The following is a 9312-nucleotide window of genomic DNA, read 5'->3' as shown; positions in this document are numbered from 1 at the left end:
ATTGTTTTGTTCAAGTATTTGTTGATTTATGATTTATTTATATGAAAGTTGTATGTTGATTAATCTGACAATTTAATTCGAGATATAATTTTCTACTGCTATCCATGAATTCAGTGATCCGTAATTGTCATGAACGATTGGTACATGAGTAGCGATAGATTAGGTGTGTTGTGCTATCATAACATATTTAATTTAAATAAATCAACAAAACTCGATCTATCAATTGCAGCTATCTCGGTTGTTAGATTTTAGGATTAACTGTTTTCACAAAACGAACATGCTATTTTTAATTAATATAGAATGCTATCGTGCCCAGTTAATTATTGATAAGTTTTGATTGGATGCTGGGTTGGTCAATTAAGTTAGGAAAACACAAGAATTTTAGCGGCTATCCCTATAATTCTATGGTTAATTACTTGTAACTGCATGAATAAATAATATGTTAGCCGATGAACAGTGACATAATTGAATAGTGAAAATTCCCTTGAATCAGAGATTGGTAATTTAATTCTTGTTTAGATTTATATTTTTTTTATTGTTTTCTAATTTTAGTTTCAATATTTTATTTTGTTCTTATCCAACAAAAATCCCGCCTTTATTTATTTTTCCTCGAAAGAAATCATCTCCCGTTCCCTGTGGATTTGATCCTACTCACCATTACACTCATTTTATTTAGAGAGTAGGAATTTAAGTTTGGTGGCCCAACGACAGCACACCAAATTTTGGCGCCATTGCCGAGGAATGGTGCAAGGTTAGTTTTTTTCGATTTTGCTATTTTTTTATGTCTCATTCTTCTTGTACAGGTGATTCATCAAGAAAAGAATAATTTGAGAACTTTTTGTTGTGAAATACTTCGAGATGTTTCATCGACAAGTATTCACAAGTTTTGCCCAACAAACCGAAGAGCCGTTCTATGCAGCATGGGAGAGATTCAATTATTTAATAACAACATTCATGAATCATGATTTTTCTAACTATGTTCTTCTTCGAATTTTCCTTAAAGGTTTGAATGCAGTTACACGAAGATGGGTATTTAATGGGGCATTGACAATTGGTAGTCCACTACTTAGTCGACAGGAAGACGGTGTGATATATTTGCTAAATGATATGGCCGACTTTGACTACCATCAGTATTGGGATCCTTCGCTGCAGAGTTGGAGCCACCAATACACTCCAAGAATTAGCCAATCTGATTTTACAGACCAACCTTTCGAGCATCAAGAAGATGAGGGATATAGTCTTGAAAGAATCATAAGTCGATTGAATGATATGGTAAACAAGCGCGTGGCGTTGAATGAGGAAACTGTTGAGCTTCAGTTAGAAGAAGTTTTGGAAGAAATATCGAACGAAGATGAGGCATCAATTAAGTTGATAGATGAACAAGCTCCTGAGACTATCGATTTGAGCTCGTCGATAATGTTATCATACATACATCTTGGAGATCCTTGTCTTTCTCCATTGCCAATCTCAACAAATTTTGTTCTTCAAGATCCAACGATGATATTCTCATCCCATGCCTATTATTTAAAGTCATGTTTTTTTGAGGAGACGAGCTTAGATTGCATACATCAAGCCAAACTTGAGGGCACATGGAACCAAGACCCATATATGGTGTCATATGACACGTACTTTGGGCGTCAGCCGCTTTTTGAATGAGTGCTTTTGAGGGTCAAGCCGACGACTAAAAAATCAAGCGCTTTTGGGAGGCAACCCAAATTTTAGTTCTTGTTTTTTTTTCTTGTTCCAGTAGAGGTTTTCGCACAACAAGGCGTGGTCACGCCTTGTGCGAAAACCTCTACTGGAAAAAAATTAAAAAAAACAAGAACTAAAATTTAGTAGAGGTGTTTCAATAAGGCGTGGCCACGTCTTGTTGAAACACCTCTATTGATTTAATTTTTTTAAAAAAACAAATAAAAAAAATTTAACCTATCTTTTTTTTTCCCTATCTCATAGCCACCTCCATCGCCTCTCTCCAAAGTCCCCCAGCACTCAGCGCCTACTTCTCCAACTCTCCTCCGTCTGCAACCCTAGCGCCGCCACGAACCATTGTTTCCCCCACCACAGCAGTAGATGATGTTTCTTTACGATGCTCAACAGTTTTCAAGGGAGTTCTCTAACTTTTCCTACTATTTTATCGTTTTAGTTGATCATCTATTTTTGTCATTGAGGACAATGTCAAGTTTAGGTGTGGGAGTTTGATTTGATTGTGAGAAGTTTGACTTGACTGTGAGATTTTTGAATTTTTTTATTTTATTTGATTTTTAGTATTTTGATTTAATTTTTTAGCATTTTGGGTTAAAAAAAAAATTAGTGACGTTATTAGTTCCAAGCACCTAGTTCATTTGTTATCTCTTTCTTCTGAATCCTGATTGCCTCCGATGCGAAAGAAAATGATGATGTTTTCTTTGCGTGCAAATGTTTTTGCATTCTCACGTTTGCATTGTGAATAAGTTGCTCTTGATGATAGTTAGAGAGGACAAGTGTGTGGGATTTAACACAATTGCTATATTTTTTTTTGGTGAGCTTTGAGCCTATGAGCAATCATGTTATCGTGCTCCATTTTCTTTGATTGTGTGTTATCATTGCATTGTTAATTTTTCTAGAACTTGCATTGTTATACATGTCTTTGTCAACACTTTGTGGTGGATTAGGTGCATAGACAAAATGATAAGGGCATTAGGTTAAAACCATTTTCTTTAGCATCATCTGAGCCGTTCTTTGAGCCTACCCTGATTCATAGACCCCTAGTGAACCAAGTTTGAGCATCAGCCTTTTTCTTTAAATAAAAATAATCACATTACAAGCCGTGATAAATCCTTTTTGTTGGTTATCCCCCTTTTTGAACCTTGAATTGGAGAATCATATAAATTTTTTACAAATAGCATCACTCAATCCAAAATAGTGTGAATTGTTGGGATTTAGTCAATCTCGAATCCTTATAATCACCGTCTACAGAAAAAAACAAAAAAACAAAAAGGCAAAAAAAAAAAGAAAGAGAAAGAAGAGAAGTAGACGAAGTGAGAAAGAAAAAAAAAAAAGACGAAAAAAAAAACAAAAAAAATGCTCTTGATTATTATAATGAGATATAAGAGTTTTTGGATACATTTTTATTTTTGTGAGAAAAGTTTGATATGGTTTCTCCAATTCCATAGCTCATTGTTTCCTTTTATCCTACCTTACCCCTAGCCACGTTACAACCCATTTATAGCCCTTTTTGTTTGTGTATTTTAATTCATTCATTTAGTGGAAGGATGTGATATATTTGCAAGCCTATGGTAAAAATTTTCAATGCATTTGACATGAGAGTTTGTTTATATATATCCTAGACACTAATGAGCGGAATGAGCGAATCTTGTGAGGAGTTGTTAAATCCCATGCATTTTAATTTCTATACATTCTGATTGCAGTGATTCTTCATGATGTTATTTTGTGAGATGGTCTGAAATTAAAATGTCTTGTTGCATGAAAAATATTTTGGATAAGTAGAGGAAGCGGAAGGAAGACGAAAAATTGAGATAATTAGTTGATCTATTTTATGCTCGATGACAAACATTGTTTAGGTGTGGGAGATTTTGATAGACTCGTAATAGTTAGTATTTTTATTTTCATATTTCACATTATTCCAACCTCCGATATGTTTAATTGATACATTTTTGTGTAATTTTATTGTAGGAGGAACTTTTACGGTCTTGGAGCAAATTTGAGCTAAAAAGATGATGTTTATCACATTTGAAGTTTACAAGATAGATTTTGAAAGAGAGTGGCCAAACCAGAAGAGGTCCTAGAACAAGGCGTGGCCATGCCTTGTGATTATGTTTCAGCTGCCTAAAATTGCAAGAAAGGAAAAATCTGATTTTCTGAAGATTATGCAAGCTTTGAAAGAATTATTGAAACTCTAGATAAGATTATCGATTATTTTATATTTTAAGATTTAGGGTAAATTAGATATTAGTGGGCTTTTTAGCAAAAATTAGACCCAAATCATACTACTCCATAGAAGAGAGGAGGCGGCAGAAGATTTCTCTCAACAAACAAAATCCTCCAATAAAGAGAAAAGGGATTCCTCCTCACACCTAAGAATCCAACGCACAACAAGAAAGAGAAGAAGATTGGAAAAGAATTCTCCTTCTACCTCTTCAACGTGAAGAGAAGAAAAAAAGCGCAGGATTTTCTCTCAATTCTCTCCACAAATCTAGGCTAAGTTTTATTTCTGATTCAAGGGATAATTATAATATTTCAATTTTATCACTGTGAGGCTTTTTGCACTTTAATTTAATATTCTTGTTTTGTTCAAGTATTTGTTGATTTATGATTTATTTATATGAAAGTTGTATGTTGGTTAATCTGACAATTTAATTCGAGATATAATTTTCTACTGCTATCCATTAATTCAGTGATCCGTAATTGTCATGAACGATTGGTACATGAGTAGCGATAGATTAGGTGTGTTGTGCTATCATAACATATTTAATCTAAATAAATCAACAAAACTCGATCTATCAATTGCAGCTATCTCGGTTGTTAGATTTTAGGATTAACTGTTTTCACAAAACGAAAATGCTATTTTTAATTAATATGGAATGCTATCGTGCCCAGTTCATTATTGATAAGTTTTGACTGGATGCTGGGTTTGGTCAATTAAGGTAGGAAAACACAAGAATTTTAGCGGCTATCCCTATAATTCTAAAGTTAATTACTTGTAACTGCATGAATAAATAATATGTTAGCCGATGAACAGTGACATAATTGAATAGTGAAAATCCTTTTGAATCAGAGATTGATAATTTAATTTTTGTTTAGATTTATATTTTTTTTTGTTTTCTAATTTTAGTTTCAATATTTTATTTTGTTCTTATCCAACAAAAATCCCCCCTTTATTTATTTTTCTTCGAAAGAAATCATCTCCCATTCCCTGTGGATTCGATCCTACTCACAATTACACTCATTTTATTTAGAGAGTAGGAATTTAAGTTTGGTAGCCCAACGACAGCACACCACCCGTACCCTGGCCCGGGGACCCGCACCTCGGTTATCTCATAAGTCCAGGGACCCGTACCCTGGCCCGAGGACCCGCACCCCGGTTATCTCCTAAGTTCAGGGACCCGTACCCTGGCCCGGGGACCCGCACCCCGGTTATCTCATAAGTCCAGGGACCTGTACCCTGGCCCGGGGACCCGCATCTCGGTTATCTCCTAAGCCCGGGGACCCGCACCCCGGTTGTCCACAGTCTGGTGATCCGTATCTTGGCCAAAGGAACATGTTCCTTGATCATTTATCAATTTTATATTACCCCAGGGCTTATGCCCCATTTATAAATGTGTATCGGTGAAGGTTGAATAAAATTGACAAGGGTAATTAAAAATTCAAGTCAATTCACATTTGGAAATATTTTAAAGCAATTATCAAATGCAAGAAAAGGAAATATTTCATTGAAAAGGAGAAAGTCTACAAGGAGCCCGGAAGCCCAGGAAATAAAGGAAAAAATAATGAAATAAAAAATAGCAAAAATACAGGGCGAAGGGGTCCTAATCTATTCAGGATCTTGTTCCTTCTCTTGCTCCCCTTCCTCCTCTTCATCATCCGAGAGGGACGCGGCAGCTTTCTCCATGTCCGGGAAATCTTCCCGATCGGCCGGAACCAGGCCTGCTTCTTGAAACTGCTCCAGGCACTTATTGAAGCCCAGGTCAAAGTAGGGGAAGGCCTTATCAGCCACCATTTTCTTGAACTCTCGGGACTTCAAGAATTTTTCCCGGTCTTCTTCTTGTGAGGTCTTCACCTGCTCCAAGGCCGCAGTTGCTTCCTCAGCCCGGACCCGAGAAGACTCTGCCTCTTCTTTGGCCACCTGTACCTCTGCCCGAGCCTTAATCATCTCGGCCTGAGCCAAGTCCACCTGTTGTTTCCATCTAGCCCTCTCCCGGGCTAGGACATGATCGTGGAGCTCGTTCAGCCGACTTACCTCCTCTTGAAGTTTGGCATGTGTTTCCCGGGCGGCGGCGGCCTGTGTATTGGCCCTTTTGGCAGCCTGAGCCACCCGCTCAAAGGCCGACATGAGCATTTGCAAGCCCTGAATATGAAAGAGGTAAGTAAAATGGGTACATGATTAAACGATAAAAGTAAACAGAAGGAACTTACAGAGAAGGACCGGGCTACTCCTTCACACAACATCTCGTTCGGATGGAGTCCTTTGAGATGCCCCACCTCATCCGGGCGTAAAAGACCCCGGATCATCTTGACTAGATCCGAGCTGACGTCATCCCCAAAGATATTGGGAAGGACCCAGGATCTCTCGCTCTGCGGGCCAGAGGATGACCCAACAAAAGGAGGAGGCCGGACAATCTCCTCAGTCTCATCCTCCACAACCACCGTCTCGATAACCGGCTCTTTTGTAGCCTTCCTCTTTCGGTGATTGAGAGGTGCCGAGTCCTCCTCAGCATGTGGGGAAGTGGTATCCTCCCGGGTAAGGGCTGTCTCCTCCCGAGCCTTAGCCTCTGCCTCGACCCGGCGTTCCTCAGCTTCCTGGGCCTCAGCTTCTTCTCGGGCTCTGCGCTCCTCCTGTTCCTGAGCCTCCCGAGCTCTTTTCTCCGCCCGGGCCTTCTTCTGCTCGGCCTTCTTTTTGGCAGCCGCTTCCAAGAAACTTTCCCGGATCATCTTTTCTTCGGCTGCATCAGAGAAAAGTCAAAAATAGAAAGCTAAGGAAAATAATTTACCGGCCTGTGACCCAGCCTGGCTAAACTCGTCAATCATTTGGTCCACATGGTTTTTAGGCCGGTGCCCAATCCCGTAATTCACCAGGTTATCCCCCCCAATTAGCGCTGACGATAAGAAAGATTGGCCCTCGATCGCGTCCCAGGCCTGGGTAAAAGGGGGAAGGAGTTTGTAGTCTCGGGGAAGCTCGGGTTGATCGAGAAGGGAAGATAAGAAACCAGTGTCACACGAGGGGAGACTTGGGAGTTGTAAAAAGAAAAATTTGTTTTTCCATCCCTTCAGAGAGGAAGGGATGTCCGTCAAGAATCGGTATTTCATGCGGGCCATGAAAGAAAAGACCCCTTCGTTAAAGCGACAGGAATAGAAGAAATGAAAGATAGAAGAATTAATAAAATAATTTTTCATACGAAATAAAATAAAGGTGGCTGCCATAATCCGAAAGGCATTGGGGTGGAGATGATTGATCAGGAGCCCATAGAACCGGGCAATGCCCTCAAAGAAATGATGGATAGGAAATCGAAGCCCGCTCTTGAGCTGTTCCACGAAGAAGGTTTGGAAGCCCGGGGGAGGAGTGTCTGGGTGATCACCGGGCTTGGGAATCAAAATCTTGTAAGAAAAGGGGATCGCTCCCAGGGACCTGATTTCCTCAGAAGCCCCGGGGCGGAGATTGGTCACAGTGGAAAACCACAATGGCCCCGCAGTTTTCTCCTTCCCCTTACCCGGGGGACCAGTGGGTCGGGAGGAAGACGCTTTGGGTTGTGTGTGGGAAAGGAGTCGGGATGAAGGGATGGGGATACCTATGGAAATATGGACAGAGGTTTCAGAAGGGGTCGGGGAGAGATCCTCCGACCGTCCCCTGACATTTTTACCAGAAGTGGAGGATGTGGAGTTTGACATGATTCAAGGATAAAAGAAAAAAGTCAAAAAAGGGAAGGTAGAGTCACTTACGAAATAAAGACGGTGACGGAGGGTTGGTAGGAGAGATCGCCGGAGAAGATTTGCGCGACGGAAGCTTGAGAGGAAAATTTGACAGAGTTTGGCCACTGATTTGAATTTGCAAATGATTTTTCAAAAATCAGTAATCTACTATATATAGAGGGGGAAGTTAATCTATGCCGTTGATCTAAATGAATCGGACGGATTAGAGTGGCCTAGGAAATTGGGCGGTATGATTGAGCGGAATATTCGAAAATACAGGCGCGGAGCTCGAGGCGTCATGATGATTTATCTTCTCGGAATACGAAAAGTTCCTGACAACTTTAATGATAGGGCTTACGTCAGCACTGACAAATGTGACATCATCCTTATCATCTCGGGGAGACCACGACAAAATATCTCTCCTGACCGGGCACATAAGACTGATCGGGACAGCGAGCATGGCTCTAGCCCGACTATTTATGGAGGGAGTGATGATACCCCGGGATATCCCGGGTCATGGATAGTGCCCGGGACGTCCCGAGCCATAGAGACTGCCCATGGAAAGTGCCCGGGTCAGAAGCATGGACTGATACCGGGTCAGTAAGATGACAAACTGAACCGACATCCGAGTCATAGGATTGCCCGGGATGAGGAGAGTACGACTTGAAGAATTTATGGAGGGGCCAGTCAGTCGAGAGGCCAGGCCATAAGAACACCCGGGACATTATCTCCCTGGAACGTTGTATGCCCGGGCCCTCGTAAGAAACCCCGAGAAACGTTTTACCCAGGCCACTTCGATATAAGTGCCGCATTTAATACAGTCGATAAAGTGGGGTGTGTGCAGCCGACCTATCTCTGACACCAGTGCAAGTGGTTGATAAAATCAAGTGGGTTGGATGTGACTAGTATGCGATTTGACATGTCAGAACAATAGGGTATAATCAGTCACCCTACTATAATTAATGATCAACACAAAAAACGAGGTCATCATTGCATCTTCTACTATAAATACCAGGTTCTTTACTTGCATCTACTCTCTATTCAGATATCTATTCACATATTAAATGCTCTCATTTATTGTTCATTTACTCTCCTCTCACACCAATCTCACAATCATCACTTGGTTACATTGGTTTCTTGTTTGAGCTTCTCACTGACTTAAGCATCGGAGTGGTCACGCCGGACACCCCTATGGCGCCCATTCACGTGGTTACTCTCTTGGTTGCAGATTTTCATACCTCTCCCAGGAAGCAAGCTTTTGGTTCAGACGTCCAGCTCTCATATTTCCTTCAATATCTTGATAGCAAATCCGGCAGAGTACCCGACCCGACTCGTCCCTTTTAGCCCGGGTTGCATCAAATAATATTATTAAATATAAAAACCTTAGAGTCGTTTCCAATCATTCAATATTGATATTTTGTTTTCCAAATCTCTAATAACTTGATTAAAGAGTTTTCATCTAATTAAGTTTTAATATGAGGATGTGTTCCCAATTTAAGGCAGCTAGCTAAGCTTTTACGCCAATTCAACTTTTTCCATTTCTATTTTGACAAAAACTTGTGTGAGACGGTCTCATGGGTCGTATTGTGTGAGACGGATCTTTTATTTGGGTCATCTATGAAAAAGTATTACTTTTTATGCTAAGAGTATTACTTTTTGTTGTGAATATCGATAGGGTTGGCCCGTCTC

The sequence above is a fragment of the Primulina tabacum genome, chromosome 12 (genome assembly GCF_025594145.1).
Source record: "Primulina tabacum isolate GXHZ01 chromosome 12, ASM2559414v2, whole genome shotgun sequence".
NCBI classification, from domain to species: Eukaryota; Viridiplantae; Streptophyta; class Magnoliopsida; order Lamiales; family Gesneriaceae; genus Primulina; species Primulina tabacum.
Note: the sequence above shows the minus strand (reverse complement) of the source record.